Source organism: Protopterus annectens, chromosome 2.part1 (genome assembly GCF_019279795.1).
Source record: "Protopterus annectens isolate FY-2018-M chromosome 2.part1, PAN1.0, whole genome shotgun sequence".
In the NCBI taxonomy this organism is placed as follows: domain Eukaryota; kingdom Metazoa; phylum Chordata; order Ceratodontiformes; family Protopteridae; genus Protopterus; species Protopterus annectens.
Window position 1 is genome coordinate 1,939,414,342 of NC_056729.1, and position 19,571 is coordinate 1,939,433,912.

The following is a 19,571-nucleotide window of genomic DNA, read 5'->3' on the forward strand; positions in this document are numbered from 1 at the left end:
GCATGGATTGAATTTGTTAAGGTGAACAGGTGTATGGCAGGCATTGTTGAAGATCATGATCTGTGTGTATATTAACTTTTTATATGATGTCAGTTTCATAGTATTTCTAACAGCTAATTCCTTTTGATTATCTGTTATGGTGTTATCTTTTCTTTCCCAAAATTTTGAAATAAGAAATGTATTTTGATATTTAATATTTGCTATTAATTTATATGCATCTGATATCATTTTCTTTTTACTTAAAAGCAATTTTATAACTTGTGCTAAACTGACATCTTGCTCAACTACATTGATATCTTTGGTTATAGCACTTACTAGGTATAATATTTGTTTAATTATCAGGTTATAATTATTGCTTGCTTTAAGTAGTTTCATGATATTTTCTATTGACATGTTATTTAATTGGTAAAAATCCCATACTGTATAATTTTTTTATTAGATGGTATTTATCTAGGTTTACCATAGTATTTGCTAGTTTTATATTGTTATGTATTGGTTGCAGAAGAATAATAGTGTATTTTAAATTTATTGATATCAGTAGCTTCTTAAACATTTCACAGTTGTTTATTAAGATTGGGTGCTTTTTTGTTGTCTTAAGAGTTTCTTGTTTTAAGAAGAAAATAGTTTTTGGATTAACTTTATAAGTTATAATATTCTGATGAAATAATTTAATCCATAATGGGTATCATTCATTACCTATTGGGTCATGATTTGCTATCTGTATGATGCGACTTGCATTACAAATTTCATAGTACAATTGAAAATCAGGAAGGCTTAAGCCTTCTTTTTCTTTTGAGGGTATTAGCTTATTATAGCTAATTCTTGTACTTTTATCTTGTTGAAGAAGGTAACTGGAATTTTCATGAAAGTGGCATTCAGATGGTATAAAATTTTAGGCAATATGTCCATTTTTACACTTGAAGCTTTTGTTAAGGTAGATAGTTTAAGCTTTTCCCATTTACTAATGTTACCGGCTATATTTGACCACATTTTAACTATTATTATTATTGAACATATTTGATTGTATATGGCTAAAATTTATACCTAAATATTTCAAAGTATATTGCACTTTAACATTAGTCTCCAGAAAGTAAAATTCCTTATGTCTCAGTGGGTTAATTGGATAAATAATTGACTTCTTAGAATTAATTTCATAGTTGGATACTAGGGAAAACTTATCTATGGACAATAGGATTTTATTTAGATCAGTATTGGGATATTGAAAATAAATATTGAGATTGTCTACAAAAGCTGTGTATTTTACTTGAGTTTTTGATACTGAAATATAAATGTGTGTCTATACACACTGAGCCAAGTGGAGGAGGGGCATTGACAACAACTCTGATCTGAGATATATAACAATAAGTATCCATTTTTGGGCTTATATATACTGGTTATTGCTTCTAGCAATTTATATATAGCACTTTTTATTGCCTGCTGCATACTTTTTACTGTATTTTATTGCTATTAACTTATCTACATTGTTAAACTAAAACTGTCTGCCTTACAGGGCCTGAGAAATAAGTTTTTTACTGTCACACTGTTTGTAAAGCTTTATAGCTAGTTTCACTGTGTGAAAGGTATTAACAGGAAATTTTCTGTACTTGTTAAGCACCTGTTTGCTCTGATTTCCTACCAAGGAGTGTATCATATAACTGATTTGTTTACAGTTAAAAGCATTCTGTAGAATCTCCTTGCTCTTTTATCTGTTTAAAAACTTTCATTTTGTGGCTCACTGCCATTCTTCTGCTGTGATAAACATTTCTGTAGTGTTTACTGTCTAAAAGAGTGTAGGCCAGTAGCTTTAGTATTGCACCCCACCCTCCCTTCCTGTTGGTGTCTTGCTGTTATACTTGGTGGCTTTGCAGTTGCCCGCCCCTACTGTAAATTTGATCTGGGACACTCCCAGTCTAATGTCATTAGCTCATTTTACCTAATACAGAGAGAACGTCTGAGAAGGCCAACCCACTTAGTTTCTTTCCTTCTGTTCCTCCTTTCTCCCTTTCTTAAAAAAAATAAAAAATTGCCTGAATCTTCTTATGTTCTGACTGTGCTTCTCAAACATTTTGGAAATATAGAGTATATTTTAGTGCATTTATTAAAACTGTATTTACCTTAATATTGCTACAACTCAAGTGCTCAAGGTTACACTTAATCTGCATTTTTTAGTGTGTTTCAGCTGCTTTTCTGTATATATAGACTTTTCTGTATATGTAGACTAGCTACTTATTCTACTTTGTTACTGCCTCTTAAATCGTTTTTCAGTTGTGCACTTGCCTTGCTTCATTTAAAAAGTTTTAAATTGCTATTTTGTAGAGTTTTAATTGCAATTAATGTTTATGGCTACACACTCACGTGCATTAGCCTTTTCTGTGTTTATTTGCTGTATTATTGCATTGTTTAGCCTGTTTTAACAAAAAAAAAATACTACCTTGTTTGCTTGTTTCCCACCTTTCCTAGTTAGTATAGTCCAGATCCCAGACTTTGCTGGTTTCAGGACTTTATTTTCTGTGTTCAGAGCTATCCAGACCGTGCTGTGGTAGAGGGAAGTCCTACTGCTTACCGGTGGCAGTGGTGAGCATTGTCCTGCCTATCTAACACTAGAGGAGTGGTTTCCAGCTCTGACATTGTAATTTTATTAGCCATTTTGGGCTGATTTCTATCCCTTTCAACTTTCTGGCTTATAAACGCATGTTTTTGTGCATTTTTTTTGCATTGTGCAGCTTCCAGTGATTTCTCCTGTCCACCTTGTGAATCTGGGCATACTGGGGCAATACAGCAACTGCCTCATGTACAAAGACAACTCCTTCCTCCTACCACCCAACACTACAATCTGTGAGAGATGCACTTACAGAGCCAAACTGGAAGCAAAGCTCTCCCCAGCCAAGATTATGCTAGACAGTCAAGAGGAGAAGGTTAACACCTGCACTACACCTCAAGCAACACATAGCCCTTCAAAACCCACACCATCAACACCCACACATAGCAACACTAACTCAACATATGCGGAGGCCCTTAACATTAACCTGCCCAAGCAACAAGGACCTCTGAAACTGAAACGCAAACAAATATCAGTCACAACCAAAGTGACACATAGCTCACAACACCAGTGTGCCACCCAACAACAGCCCCTAAGGCAAGACAACGTACCCAACACTTTAGTCATAGGTGATTCTATAGTCAGGCACACTGATGTCCCACTCACCAGGCTGAACAAGGAGGAAATTACAGTCAGCTGCCTGTCAGGTGCCAGGATCTGCCACTTAATGCATGCATTCAAGTCACTCCACAACAACTACAAATACGACTCTGTCATTGTCCATGTTGGAGTGAATGACTTGAGACATACCTCCCTGGACTACATGAAAAGAGACATGGAAGAGCTCTCGGATCATGTGGCCCAGGCAGATATGACCCTAGCTCTGAGTAGCTTCCTGCCTTTGCCCAGAATGATACCACAGTAAAAGGACAAAATGACTGACTTCAACAATTGGCTAAACTTCTGGAGTCATTCAAAGGGGATCCAGTATCTGTCTGCCTGGGACGAAATGATCGACAAACCAAGATGCTTTGCCAGAGATGGTCTGCACCTGTCACCCCTGGGATTCAGGTTAAAGGCTAAAGCTTTTGCCACCCCTGTAGTGCCTTTTTTAGGCAAGGTTCAAAGGACAAAATCACCACCGTAACAGATACAAGCATGCAAAATCTGAAGGTAATGCTACTCAATGCTAAAAGTCTAAACCTCAAAATGCACTCTCTTGAGGCACTTCTAAAAATGGAGAACATCAATATCAGTGCAGTAACTGAGACCTGGTTCAAGGCTCCAGAGAGCACCCCAGCAATACCAGGCTACAACTCTTACCACACTTTTTGGCCACCAAACCAAGACCGAAACATTAAAGGTGGAGGAGTGTCCATATTCACCAAGGATATTCACACCTCCAGGCTAGTTGCCCAACACACTGCATCTGAAATTCTCCAGGTGCAACTAACACTAGGTAAGACTGCAATCCAAATTGTAGCTTGCTACAGATCCCCCACCATGCCCCAAGATTCTCACTACACCTTTCTAAACATACTGGAAAATATTAAGATACAACCAAACACCCTAATACTGGGTGATTTCAACTACCCTGCCATTTAGTGGGAAAACTACTTGGGTACCAACACCTTTCCCAATGGTTCTTGGAATTCATTAATTCCAATGCCCTGGACCAACTAGTCCATTGTCCCATGAGGGGCTCCAATATCCCAGACCTAGTCAATACCAACATGGGAGATAGATGCTCCAAACCAGGGGCCACCCCCTGATTGGTCAGGTCTGACGATAATCAAATCACCCTTGACATCCACATCCCACCCCCACCACCCAGTAAGGAAACCTCCGTAAAAAACTTCTCCAAAGCCAACTTCATGCTACTCAAGTCAGAAGTGACAAACTTCATGTCACACATGCAGACGGGAGCTGAAAGTTTGACTGCTGAATCCTACATTAAGGCACTGTGCATGAATCATGCCATCCCAAATAGAACCCAGACGGTCTCCTCCAAAATGGAAGCTAATCTGGTGGTCCCCTACCATAAACAAACTATACAACAGAAGAAAGAAACTGTTGCAGAAAAGAGGAAAATCCCGGGATGCAAAAAACTCCCTAACCAGCCTCAGTAAAAAGCTGAGATCCCTCATAAAATCCTCCAAAGCTAGTTATGAAAATAAAATTGGCAAAGATTCTAAAGACAACCAAAAGGCATTCTATAGTTATGTCAATAATCTAAATGGCAATGCTCAGATCTGCTCTGAGCTAAAACAGAATGGCATTAAATATACTGATCTCAAGGATATTGCTAATATTCTGGCAGATCGATTTAGTGCCAACTTCACCCCCCCCACCCCCTAAAAGGCCCATTGCAATACCAAAAGATTGCTAAATTCCGGTAATCACGGCCACACAGGTAGAACCCGCACTCTCCAAAGCTAAGAATACAGCATCCATGGGACCAGATGACATCCCAGGCCGTGTACTACATGAATTACAAAATAAACTGGCACCTCACCTAAGTGTCATGTTTAATCACAGTCTCACCTCATGCTTTGTGCCCACTGAGTGGTGCACAGCTACATTTATCCCACTCCACAAGGGGGGATCCACCTTGGATCCCGGGAACTACCGTGCCATCAGTCTGACGAGCCTGATCTGCAAGGGCTTGGAATGCATTATCATGGAGCTTATAAATAAAGACATTGGCAACCTTCAAACACTGGACCCCACGCAGTTTCAGTTTGTGAAGGACCAATCCTGTCTCCTGAACCTGATTGACTTCTTCGAATCAGTCTTCAGAGCTGTGGATGAGGGTAAGGCGGTCCACACAGCCTATCTGGAGCTCGCCAAGGCCTTCAACACCATCCCCCACTCTGGAATCATAGATAAACTTAATAACCTGGGCATAAATCTCTACATCACTCAATGGGCTGTCAGCTGACTTACTGACAGAACCCAGACTGTAAAACTAGCCGACTCCAAATCCAGCTCCAGACAAGTGACAAGTGGAATACCTCAGGGTTCAGTCCTAGGACCGCTCTTGTTTGGCATCTACTTCTCTGAAGTACAGGCCAACACTAAGGGACTCTGGCTAACAAAGTTCGCAGATGACTGCAAGGGCCTTACAGAAACAGATGCTTGGTGCCAGAGCCATGGGTTCAAGCTTAATGCCAAGAAATGTACAGTTATCCTTTTTGGGAAAAAACATATACCCATGAATTGGCAGTACACTGAACACAGAAAGTGTGATGAGAGACTTAGGGACACAGGTGGACAGTGGTCTCACCTTCGACAACCACATCGCTACAACAGTCAGGAAATCCTTCTATGTGGCACACCTCATCACTAAGGGCTTTTCATCCAGAAAAAAGGAGGTCATTGTCCCACTGTACTCATCCCTCATTAGACCCATTATAGAGTACAATGCCCCATTTGGTATGTATCTCACAAGACATCTGCAACAGCTGGAAAGGCCGCAGAAATACCTCACTAAAAGAATCACAGGCCTAAAGCAGATGCCCTATGCTGACCATCTAAAGAAACTCCAGCTATACTCTGTGGTATATCGTCTACTCAGAGGTGATCTCTGCTTAACATACAAGGCCATGTCAAACCCTGAGCTGTTGGACATGCTCCACTTAAAGAAATCCCAATCCCTCAGAGCAACACGGTCTAGGGAATCTAAACTTTGTCATCACAATGAACAACACATGCTGAAGGGATAGGTTCCTGACCCAGAGGCTCATCATACTCTGGAATAGACTGCCCATACATGTCAAGCAGAGCGCATCTTTGGCCCTCTTCAAAAGGAACCTTCACGATTGGATGGGAGATAGGAAATTCACCCTGGGGATCACATCGGCCTCCCTGCTAGACAGAGGTCCAGGGAAGTAAATATTGTGGGAAGAAATATCCAGGAAATTGTTCTGGCTAAGCTTGTATAGGCCCTAGGGCCAATAGCCTAGTACCAGCCTATGAACCTATGAAATAAGATGGTATGTTCTCTGGGTAATGTTTCTATATAAAAATTAAACAGGTTTGGTGAGAGTGGGCATCCCTGTCTGGTTCCATTAACAATTTGTATTGGGTTAAAAGTTTTCTAATTAATATAAAGAATTGTAGTTGCTTTAGTATATAACATTTTAATTATTTTTATGTATTCTTTTGGGAATCCAAATTGATAAAGTACAAAGAGAAGAAATTTTTGATTGACTCTGTCAAAGGCTTTTGTTGCATCTACTGATAATGCGTATTTAGGGTATTTGTCTTTGACACATAAGTGGGTTAGGGCATCAATGGTTAATGTGTTGTCATTTACTTGCCTCTGACTCATAAAGCCTAGCTGTTCATGTGAAATTATGACTGGGGCTACTTTCTGTATCCGTTGTGCTAAAATTGTTGAAAATAGCTTAATATCCATATTTATCAGAGCTATGGGTCTACTGCGGTGGTGGTGCTGCGGTAGCGTTGTCGCCTCACAGTAAGATGTTGTCCTGTTTGATTCTCAGCTAGAGCGTCTTCTGTGTGTAGACATGCTTGAATGGGCATACCTTCGTTGAAGGTTGTGCGTCAGGGCTGGCAAATCGGCACATAAAAATCTACTGCCAATCATTAGTGGACTGGAGTTCCGCTGGGGCAACCCCTAACTGGGAAAAGCCGAAAGACACAAACAAGACATAAACATCAGAGCTATGAGTCTATAGTTCAGATTTGTGGGATCTGTATTTGGTTTTGGGATAAGTACGGTTTTGGAGTTGTTCAGATAAAGGTCTGATATCCCAACTTTTATTATATAGTTATATAATTTTAAAAGTACTGGTGTCATTTGTTGCTTAAAATGTTTATAAAATTCTGTTACATGCTGTTAGAAAAATATATATTCACATATATGCTGCCTAGAAAAATATATATTCACATATATGCTGCTTAGGAAAATATGTATTCAAACATTCAGACATATATAAGTTGTGTGGTCAGATATATAGAGAAATGTGTGCTTTAGACAGGAATAAATGTGCTCAAATCTATATGGAGAGCAAAGGTTGAAAAATAGTATAATATGTAATGCATTTAATTCTGTTTTACTAGAATAATAGTAGAAATAAACTCGCATATTATTGCTTGAAGCATAAGCTGCAGTATAATTAGAAACTTGGCCTTGGCAGCCACCAGCTCGGCCTGGCTCATGTCTGTCAGTGAAAGATTATTTTGCAAAGTTAGAAAATAATGAATCTGTGTGCATGTGTATCTTTTCCTGCTTCCACCAGAAGAATGGCCTTGTGCGCACTATCAGAGATAATGTCCAGCTGGTGAACAAGAAAGAGACAAAGAGAAGCATTAAAGAAGACATGCACCCATTGTATTCGAACTAATCTAAGAGCCTTGAATTGGCTACATCCTCTGAAGGACATTGTGACTGACCAGGTGCTTGCAAGGCTGTAATATTCTCATGGGAAAGTAACTTTTTAAAAATTGTAATATCAGCATTCTTTCTATGAATGATCATGATGTAAAACCCTGTCACTGACGAGGCCAGTGAGGTGGGCAAAAGCTGATTGCAAACAATATAAATGACATGTGTTTCACTAATAAAACTAGACAAAATTCTGTACAAGTTTGTGTATGGTTTTTTGCCTCCTAATGTACATTAGAGCATATGCATAATTGATACCTGAGAAACCTGCATTACTGTTTGTTATTGACTGTCATTGTTTTTAAATGCCAGATGATTTTTACAGTCTGACTTTAACAAATTTATTTAACATTTTGGTCCTAATCGTGCCGGAATTCCTTGGTAAGCTGCAGGTCAGAGCATATAGGTGGCACGAAACCTGCGCAGAAGAAGGAAAGACCTCCGACTGAATTGTCGATCTAAAGAGGCTGTCCACTTGTCTGATCTGTGGCGAAAAGCGGAAAACTGGATCCTAAAAGAAGCATAACAGTAAGCGGAGGCTCGGTAAGCAGAATTCCTCTCTTTGTTTTTGTTTTAGATCAGGGACCAGGTTACACTGTGCTATTGCTAAGGTTTGTGATAGCAGGGAGAGAGGTAGTCGAAGTATTGTATCTTGAGTCATAGATCAGGAAGTAAACAAAGCAAAGTAAAACAGTCATTCTAGACACTACTGTGGATACGGGGAATAAGATACCACGTGGTACAAGAGAAAGGGTTACGTAACAGTTCTTTTTTTTAAGAGACATGGGAAATGAATGCACTAAAGGGTCACGTGACCCGCCCCTAACAGAAGACGCAAAGTATATGCAATTGCAAAGAGCAGATAATGTGAGACATTTTTCAAAATGGGTTAATAAGTATGAATTTGATGGTAAATTAGATAAAATATCACTAGTAAAACTTTTGAAACAGTTAAAATCTGACGCAGAAGGTCAGGCAAAAAAACAACGACAGTTGGGCGTTCCTCAAGCACATAGGTGGATTGAGGAAGTGAACCGAAGGGAACAGAAAAATAAAAATGCAAGGGCATTATTTTTAGACAAAGAGGATAATAATACAGTAGTAGCATCGGTCCCTCCCCTACCACCTCCTCCGATGCCTTACTTAGAATATGAAGCGGGAGGGCGGGCTGGACCCCCCACGTTATCCGGAGACAACAGGGGTATTAAGACAACCATTTGTAAGAGAACCTATCGGAACTAGATCCCGAACACGTCAAACATTTATAGATGTTCAACCAAGCAGAAATTCATTAGATGAGAGTGAGGAAATCTGTCCATTAATTGAAGTACCAAACCCACAGGCAGGACAGGAGGGCCAGGCCTCAACTCTCTTAGTGTATAGACCGTGGACACCGGAAGACATCCGAAAGCTACAGAGGGAATTCCCCATCCGAAAATTAACTTTGAGAAATTTGTACAAGATTTACAGGGTATGAGATTGAGTTATCACCTGAATGGGGAAGAGGTAGAAAAAGTAGTTAGACAAATTTTGGGTCCGGACTGGCATATGATTTGTGGTGCCTGGAATGCCCGTGACGCACAACTCAGGCCACTCCCACATAGTGACGCAGAACTAGATGCTAGATTGAAGGGTCTTACAGACCGCATTACTGAAAAATGGAAACCTAGGGCAGATTGGACTTGTATTAACCAATGCATACAACAAGATAATGAAACAGTAGACGATACTATGGTAGATTATTAGAATGTTTCAATAATCATAGTGGTATGACTATTCCTGAAAATCAAAAAATGATAGCCCATATGAACAGCAGTTGAAGAATGCATTTTTAAAAGGTTGTATTCCCCTATCAATAGCTTCACACGAAGCATATGATAGATCGCCGAACGAGTAGGCTCCAAGCCTTGTTAGAGTATGCTAGGCATGCCGAAAAACATTTTAACAGTAAAAGAAAAAGAAAACGCAGGTCTTCACAGCTGAAGACGGTGCGGAAGTTTTTGTAGTACAAACAGCCAAAAAGGGTAAGCGAAATGCTCAAGGTAACAAACGTTCTGACAGAAACTCAGAGTTTTATGAGGACAGGAAAAAAGAGGTGAGTGCTTCAATTGCGGTAAGAAGGGACATTTGGCAAGGGATTGCAGGAGCAAGGCACCTGTGGAAAAAAAGGATAAGGATGATGAGGATTGACTAGATGGCAGTTATACTGCTCGGCAGTCATTAGGAGAGACTAGTGAGCAGGGAATAATGTAAATACCTTAGAAGAAACAAATGATATGCAACCGGATGTAGAAGTTGGGGAAAGTGAAGTTTTGGACTTGGCACTACTGAGCTTGGAGCTCTATTTAGCAGACACTAAACCGGAAGTTACACTTCTGGTGGAAGGGAGAGAAGTCAAATTTTGTGTGATTCAGGAGCATCACGAACTTTGATACACCCTTCAAAGTTACCGGAACATTCTGAGTCACCCGATTATATATTAGTGAAAGCAGCAAACGGACAGCTGTACAGGGAACCACTTTCCCATGATATAGCAATAACTGACCCTGTCTCGGTATAACCCAGAGAAGTAAAATAGTACTTTCTGCCAAATGCCCCATGAACTTATTAGGAAGAGATCTTATGCAACTTTTGGCATAGCAGTAGTCCCTACCATGAATGGTATGGAGGCACAGAGACAAACTGATGCTTTTGTAGTACGATCGAGGGTGAGGCCTATTATTGGTACAGCCAGGACCTGGTTACAACCGGTCCAGGGCAGTGACCAAGGAACTGATGAATGTAGCCACCAGCAAGGTGCTTCCCTCGATGTTGATCAACAACATTTGTTACATTGTACCCTATATTATTGTAGCACATCAGGACCTGATAAAGAATATGAACAAAAATTGTTCAGGAATCCCGCAAATAGACTAATACTACGGACTTTATACTGGGACACTGAGGGCAATAGTGTAGTGAGTTGTTCATTACCTCAGGAGTTCTTGGAATTGTACAAATCCAATAAACTACCGCATGTTAGCCTAACCAAGGACAGGAATGTTAGGTGGGTAGACTTGGGTGACAAAGTGACGAAATGGGAGAAACTAACTGACTTAGAGTTATCGGACTTAGGAGTACAGAAACAGAAACTAAATTGGTTAACACAAGCACGCCCAGCTGTACACTTACGACAGAGTGAAGACAGCTGATTGGCGTTCTTGATAGAAGAAGAAGAGAAAGCTTTGAGTAAAATACCAGATGTTCTTTGGTCAACAGGGAAATCGGATGTAGGGCTTATTCAACAGCAGGGCCAGTAGTTATTACACCAAAATCGGCCTTTAGACCAAGAAAAGACAATATCCTTTGAGCAAGGATGCAGAACAAGGAATCAAACCTATCATAATGGCATTACTTAAGAAAGGGATACTGGTAGAATCCTTGGATTCACCATGTAATACTCCTCTATTTCCTGTTAAAAAGCAAACGGGAATGGCGGATGGTACAAGATTTACAGGCTGTAAATGATGCGGTAATACCAAGGGCACCTACGGTGCCAGACCTACATACCTTGTTAAATGATTTGAAGCCGCAACAAAAATATTTCACCGTGGTAGATATTAGCAATGCTTTTCTCAATACCTATCCACCCTGACAGCCAGCATTGGTTTGCATTCACATTTCAGGGCAAAAGGTATACGTACACCGACTACCACAGGGATATAGTGAAAGTCCAACAATATTCGCACAAGAGATGGCTAGCAACCTGGCGGGGTTTTCTCCACCAGGGGGCAGTCAAGTATTACTTTATGTAGATGACATCTTGCTTGCAGCTCCTACCCAGCAGCAATGTAGGGAAGACACAATAGCATTGTTGAAATTTTTGGCTGAGCAAGGGCATAAAGTGAATAAACATAAATTGCAACTTTGGAAAGAACAGGTTAAATACCTGGGATATGTGATATCCAAAGAAGGTAGAACATTAGATGAAGATAGGAAAACAGCAATCTTACAAGCACCTAGACCAACTACCAAAAAGGAAATGATGTCCTTCTTGGGAACGACTAATTTTTGTCGAAGTTGGATACCGAATTATGCTTTAGAAACGGCTCCATTGGCTGATTTAATATTTAAAACACCAATGGCAGCACAAGAAACACTGCATTGGACATCGGAAGCAGAAGCAGCTTTTTGCAGACTAAAACAACTGGTAGTTTCATCGTTAGTTTTAGGACTTCCGAATTATCATAAGAGATTTTTCCAGACTGTAGATTGTAGGCGGGGATATATGACGTCAGTACTGATGCAACAACATGGCAGCAAGCAACGCCCCATAGCTTACTATTCATCACAGTTAGATCCGGTGGCACGATCATTGCCACCCTGTGTACAAGCAGTTGTTGCAGCAGCTATGGCAGTGCAAGCTTCGGCCTCAGTGGTATTGTTCCATCCTCTCACGTTGAGAGTACCTCATGCAGTTGCAATAATTTTACTGCAAGAAAAAATAGCATTTTTGTCCCCTGCCAGACATCTTTTTTGTATGACCATACTTTTGAGACAACCTCACATGACGATTGAACGATGCACGACATTAAATCCATCGACATTACTTCCGATTCATGTAGATGGCACACCACACAGTTGCCTACAGGAAATGGAACAAGTAACCACACCCAGACAAGATCTTACTGATGTGCCTTTAGCCAATGCAGAGGTGACATTTTATGTGGATGGGTCCTGTAGATGAGGTCCTACAGGAAAGAACCTAGTGGGTTATGCAGTAGTGACTGATAACGAAATCATAGAAGCACAACCCCTGCAACACAACCTGTCAGCTCAAGCAGCAGAATTGATAGCTTTGACACGTGCTTGCACTCTAGCGAAAGACAAATGTGTTAACATATATACTGACAGTCAGTATGCTTTCTCTACAGTGCATGTCTTTGCGCAACAGTGGAAAAACAGGGGAATGATAACATCTACTGGCAAACCGATTAATCATGCACAATTGATTTTGAACCTGTTAGATTCTATTCAGTTGCCCACTAGAATAGCTATCTGTAAATGTGCAGCCCATACCAAACAACAAGATAGAATTTCAAAAGGGAATGCTCGGGCTGATGCAGCTGCAAAGCAAGCTGCCTCAGACCTAGAAACTGTGTTTTTAAATGAAGAACTACAACCTTCTGAGACTCTAGATTTAGAAATGTTAAAAACAATGCAGACATTAGCTACAAAAGCAGAAAAGCAAAAGTGGATAAAACGAGGAGCAATCCTTGAAGAGGGACTGTACATTTCCAAAGAGAAAAAGCCAATATTGCCATCTAATTTATTTAGATATGCAGCTTTGTTGAGTCATGGGCAGAACCATGTCTCAACAGGGGGGATGGTACAGTTAGTTAACAAAACATTCCAAACATACGGATTTACGAATTATACACAAAAATTTTGTGCAACATGTCATATTTGTAGCAAACATCATGCACAGGGAGCATTTAAACCGAGCGAGGAGCTTTCCCACACCACCCTATCCCTTCCCTACTATTTTTTTGGGTTTCATAGAACTGAATAAATGTGAAGGGAAAAAATACTGTTTAGTGATCATAGATATGTTTTCAAAATGGGTAGAAGCTTTTCCGACCAGGAATCTGGATGCAGCAACAGTAGCAAAAGCCTTAGTGAAAGAAATCATTCCTAGATTTGGCATACCGGAAAGAATTTATAGTGACAATGGAACACATTTTGTAAACCAGACAATACATCAGCTTGGGAGATTTTTTGGGATTTCTTTGAAAAACCATTGTGCTTATCACCCTCAGTCAGCAGGACTGGTGGAGAGGTACAATGGAATTTTGAAAACAAGTTGAGAAAATTGATGAGTGAGACTCAAAAGACTTGGATTTGCTGTCTGCCTTTAGCACTGCTAAGCATGAGAACTGTTCCAAATGTAAGGGGCTTGACCCCTTTTGAGGTAGTGTTTGGAAGAGCATATTGTGTGCCACAATGGAAGGCCCTCATGCCTGCAGAGCTGGAGGCCGATGGCTCATTAGCTAGTTATATGAAGAAATTGTTAACAAATAAGACTGTTTTGCAGTTGAACTCTTTTCAGACAAACAAGAAGCAAAACCGAGGCCGTGCTGACCCCGGGTCCTGGATCTGGCTGAAAGTCATCAAAAGAAAGAACTGGGCGAGTCCAAAGTGGGAAGGTCCGTACCAGGTACTATTGGCTACACCTACTGCAGTAAAAATTGCTGAGAGATCATCTTGGGTTCATTTGACGCACTGTAAACCACTCAAAGAATTTAAGTTGGACAAACATTTTTTAACTGACATACCACAGATACAGGATGGCCAGAGGCAGAGTGAATAAAAATGCGAAACAACCCCAAAGACATTGGCTCACTGGCCTACTGATCATACATTTATTAATCATGTTTATAGTGACCTTTTTGTTGTTATGGTTTTTCTTGCATATAACTACAGAAGTGAAATTGATAAAACGTGATGATGGACTGGCTATAGACTGGCACCCGAATTTCAACACATACCTGGCTATGAAACGAGTCTATGTAGAGACTATGAACGTTTCGAATTGCTGGGTTTGTACTGCAATACCCACAGCATATGGAGGACTTTTAATGTCTGCTGTCCCCCTGGGGATAAATGAAACTTGGGAAAACCTATTATTTGACACGGGTACTGTGAGATCACAAGACAAAGTGGCATTATATTTACCCGTTACTCAGAAAGGAATTGTTTGCTTTGTTAAAAATGATACACTCCAGGTTGGTTGGAGTAACTGTAACATAACTGTGTCTTACAAATGTTATATAAAACCTGTAGACCAAGGTACTAGTTGTAGCGCGAACTATGGTTCGTATTTAAACTTGATGAAAACAACATTGAGAGATGTGCAAAAAACTCCTGAAATATATAGACAATTATCTGTTATAGATAAAAAAATGTTTCATTCAGGGTTAACCCGCATCAGTACTAAAGTAGAAAACTGTTATTTTGTTTGTGGGAAAAAGGCCTATAAATGGTTACCTGAGAATTGGTCCGGCAGTTGTTTTTTGGGTTATCTGGTTCCAGCCATAAGACATACTGCAGAATTGCCCCTGGGTAAAATACGCAATGTGAGAAATGTAGCTCAGCAAGCCAAGAATACAGTCAGAAAACCTGCTAATCCAGTGGGTAAGATTGAAGCAAGCTGGAAGGATCATTCGGCTGTGAAGGACAAAGTAAAACTGACTCATATGGACTTGAGTGACAGTGTTATATCCTGGGCTGGGATATTCCCAGCCTACGGAGCAGTCAAATCGATTTGGGAACTGAGGAAATTGTCAAAACTCCTCGAAGTAATGAGCAATGCGACTTTTTCCGCTCTTGAACTTGTGACTGATGAAATGAATGCAATGAGAACAGTCGTATTACAGAACCGAATGGCTCTCGACTTCACCCTAGCGGCGAGAGGTGGTACGTGCGCGCTTATCAAAGAAGAATGCTGTGCGTACATTCCAGACAACCAACATGAAATCAATGATCACCTGGAGGTAATACAGCAGGTGTCAGCAATGGCAGAACCAGGCCCAAACCCACTGACGAACTTTTTCCAGAATCTATTTGGGGGGTGGGGGTCGGTCCTTATGAATATTCTGATTGCAATTTGTGTAGTACTGCTCATAATTGGAGCATGTGAATGCTGCGGCATACCCTGTGTGAAAAAATTAGTTAAAGACCTAGTTGACATATCAGTAACTGAAACTATGTACCAGGACATGGAATTGAATTTGTTGATACCAAGCGAAAGCCTATCTGAAATATAAAACAAATGACTTACTTAGCTAAAAGTCCTTGAAAGGAAAAGGCTAAGAAATGAAATGATACTGTTTATGTTTCAAATAGAATGAAATGCATTAACAGGAGGGAGAATGTTAGAAAAATATATATTCACATATATGCTGCCTAGAAAAATATATATTCACATATATGCTGCTTAGGAAAATATGTATTCAAACATTCAGACATATATAAGTTGTGTGGTCAGATATATAGAGAAATGTGTGCTTTAGACAGGAATAAATGTGCTCAAATCTATATGGAGAGCAAAGGTTGAAAAATAGTATAATATGTAATGCATTTAATTCTGTTTTACTAGAATAATAGTAGAAATAAACTCGCATATTATTGCTTGAAGCATAAGCTGCAGTATAATTAGAAACTTGGCCTTGGCAGCGACCAGCTCGGCCTGGCTCATGTCTGTCAGTGAAAGATTATTTTGCAAAGTTAGAAAATAATGAATCTGTGTGCATGTGTATCTTTTCCTGCTTCCACCAGAAGAATGGCCTTGTCGCACTATCAGAGATAATGTCCAGCTGGTGAACAAGAAAGAGACAAAGAGAAGCATTAAAGAAGACATGCACCCATTGTATTCGAACTAATCTAAGAGCCTTGAATTGGCTACATCCTCGGAAGGACATTGTGACTGACCAGGTGCTTGCAAGGCTGTAATATTCTCATGGGAAAGTAACTTTTTAAAAATTGTAATATCAGCATTCTTTCTATGAATGATCATGATGTAAAAACCCTGTCACTGACCACGTCAGTGAGGTGGGCAAAAGCTGATTGCAAACAATATAAATGACATGTGTTTCACTAATAAAACTAGACAAAATTCTGTACAAGTTTGTGTATGGTTTTTTGCCTCCTAATGTACATTAGAGCATATGCATAATTGATACCTGAGAAACCTGCATTACTGTTTGTTATTGACTGTCATTGTTTTTAAATGCCAGATGATTTTTACAGTCTGACTTTAACAAATTTATTTAACACATGCCCATCAGGACCAGGAGCTTTCCCAGGTTTTAATTTATCAATAGCCTTATTTACTTCCTCTTCTGTTAATGGACTTTTGAGATTATTAGATTGAGAGTCATTAATCTGAGGGAATTCTAAGTTATCCACAAAGGTTTGGAATAGGTTGTAATTAAAATGATGTTGTGGACCATAACTGGTTTGAAATATTTCTTCAAAAACCCCTATGATTTCAATATCAGAGTTATAAATTTTGTCTTTATATTTTATTTCTTGTATTTTACATGTGGGGTTCCTTAAATTGATAAGTCTTGCTAACATTTTAGAAGGAGTTTGAGCCCACTCTGCATATTTGTGTAGCATTCTAAATTCTGTAAATGTATACTGTTACGTTATAATCTCATTTAACTGTTTCTGTAGACTTGCTATTTGTTTCTCAATAGTAGGAGTGTAGTTTCTTTGTAGCTCCAGTTTGAATTTTCTTAGCGTACTTTCTATTTTACTTATATTTTCCCTTCTTTGCTTTTTTAATATGATGCTTTTTGGATGAGTGTATCCCTAGCCATAACTTTAAAGGCAGCCCACTGAATATCCAAAGGGATATCACTGTTTGCAAAGTTTTCATTTAAGTGAATAAGAGAGTTTATAATCTCTTGTTCTACTTTTTTAATTTTCAACAGGTTTGAGTTTAATGTCCAGTTTGATGTAATGTGGGTAGTAAAGCCAGTTTTATTTTGTGTTATTATTAGATTTATTTTTGAATGGTCTGATAATGATCTAGGTTCTGAGTTATATTGCACTTCATAATGAGCAAAGCTTTGAGAAATTAGAAATATGTCAATTCTAGACCAGGATTTGTGGTATGGGGAAAAATATGTGTATCTGCTACCTAGACTGTCTGTGTTGTTAAGTTCAAAGGGATCTGTTAGGTTGAAATCTTCAATTAGTTCTGATAAAAATGTTGTGGCTTGGGGAGATTGAGTATAATTTTTATTCGATCTATCTTTGAATGGATTAATTGTTATATTCCAATCTCTGCCAATTATAATCAAATGATCTGGGTGATTAATTAGTAAGTTATACATTTCTATTAAGAAATCAAGTTGATAGTTACAAGGACCATAGACATTACAAAGTAACACAGTTTTTTTGTATGCTGGAAGCAAACGTGAAATAGCACCATCTCCGTTTAGTATCATAACTATGTTTAATGATGTTCCCGTTAAAAGATTTCTTAATTATTATAGCTGTTCCTCTTGATGAGGTACTGTCCCCAGATGCTATTATTTGCTAAATCCACTTAGTGTTTTTTTCTGTTCCCTTGCCCCATTGTTCCATAATCATATGAGTTTCCTGCAAAAAAGTTATATCTGACTTTGACTTGTATATGAGGTAAATAACTAGCTTTTTCTTCTTAATGTCCTGTAAGCCATTTACATTCCATGAGGCTATCTTAATCACCTTATGTGAGTATTATTTTGAATAATCCTGTACCTGAATTAACTGTGTGTGTTATGGGGGGGTATTCTTCAAAGCATTGTGAGTAATGGTTACTGTGTGTTGAGAAATAATAGCATGAGATGAGAAGGTGGCACAACTCTCTTTCAGAATTCCCTTAGTGCCTGACCACTTACCACTATCCTCTGAAGAAGAAAGGTTAATCCAGTAAACAAGTAGCATATACATCCATTCTAGAATTGAAAAAAACAAAACCTATATACAAATTTAACTATTTTACAGCAAATATTTTGCATTCCAGAAAACATCACAACATTGCTAGGATAAACGCCACCCAGCCAGCAACTTAAATAGGATAACAAATATAGATGTTATTAACCCAATTAGACAGTAGGAGTAAGTTGTGGCTTGTAATGTCATATTTCAATAAAAAAAAAATCTGTATAACTTTATAGATGTAACCATGTGGCTAGATATAATCTTTTATCTCAAACCCTTTTTTTGAGTCTATATAGTTCAGACATTAGAACTTGTTTTAGTAGAACAACGGACTCTGTTACTACAGAGTGTATTATACAGATATATTATGAGCATATGTTATACATACCCTTCTTATGTTCTGCCTATATAAGTATATAGAAAATCAACATAAGATATAGCTCCACTGTATGCTTCATATTAAAATGCATCTAGTACACAAAATTGTTACTTGACCTTCACTAGTATTCTAATACTAGTCCAATGAGAGAGAAAAAAAAACTGTTGAATGAGAATAAAGTCATTTTTATTTACAATAGTATTTCAGCCAAGTCCAAGTTTGTAGTGCATCTTTTCTTCATAAGCCATCTTATTCTGGAGAAATCACTTTAGCCTTAGCTTTCTCATTCAGTTGTTGTTTAAAACGTGCTTTCTTCCTTTACATCATCTAGATTGCTAATAATTACATAGACATTTTTTCTTCAATAACTGCCTTTAAAAACTTACAGTTAGTGAATTAAGGAAGTTTTGCAGTACCTTTGTGATTTTTGAGCCATGAATTGTTCTTTTTCATTAAGTGTAGATCCCTCTCGAATTTCAGCCATGTAATATTGTAGTTTACTTCCTGGATGGCAATCTGGTCGAGCTATTGGATGTCTTAATGCATTCACATGGTACTTGCTTCTTTTTGTGACTTCTTGGCTGCTGTAGACTGGAATTGGCTCTGATATCAGTGAATGAGATAATTAACACGTGCAATGTGAGATCAAAGGTCACAATCCATCTAATGTGTCTCATCTTCCTGGAAAAATGGCTTTATAATGTTGCAATGGAAAAGAAAGCCCATGGAAACTTTTTCTTGTAATATAAAGGTAAAATAATCTTCAT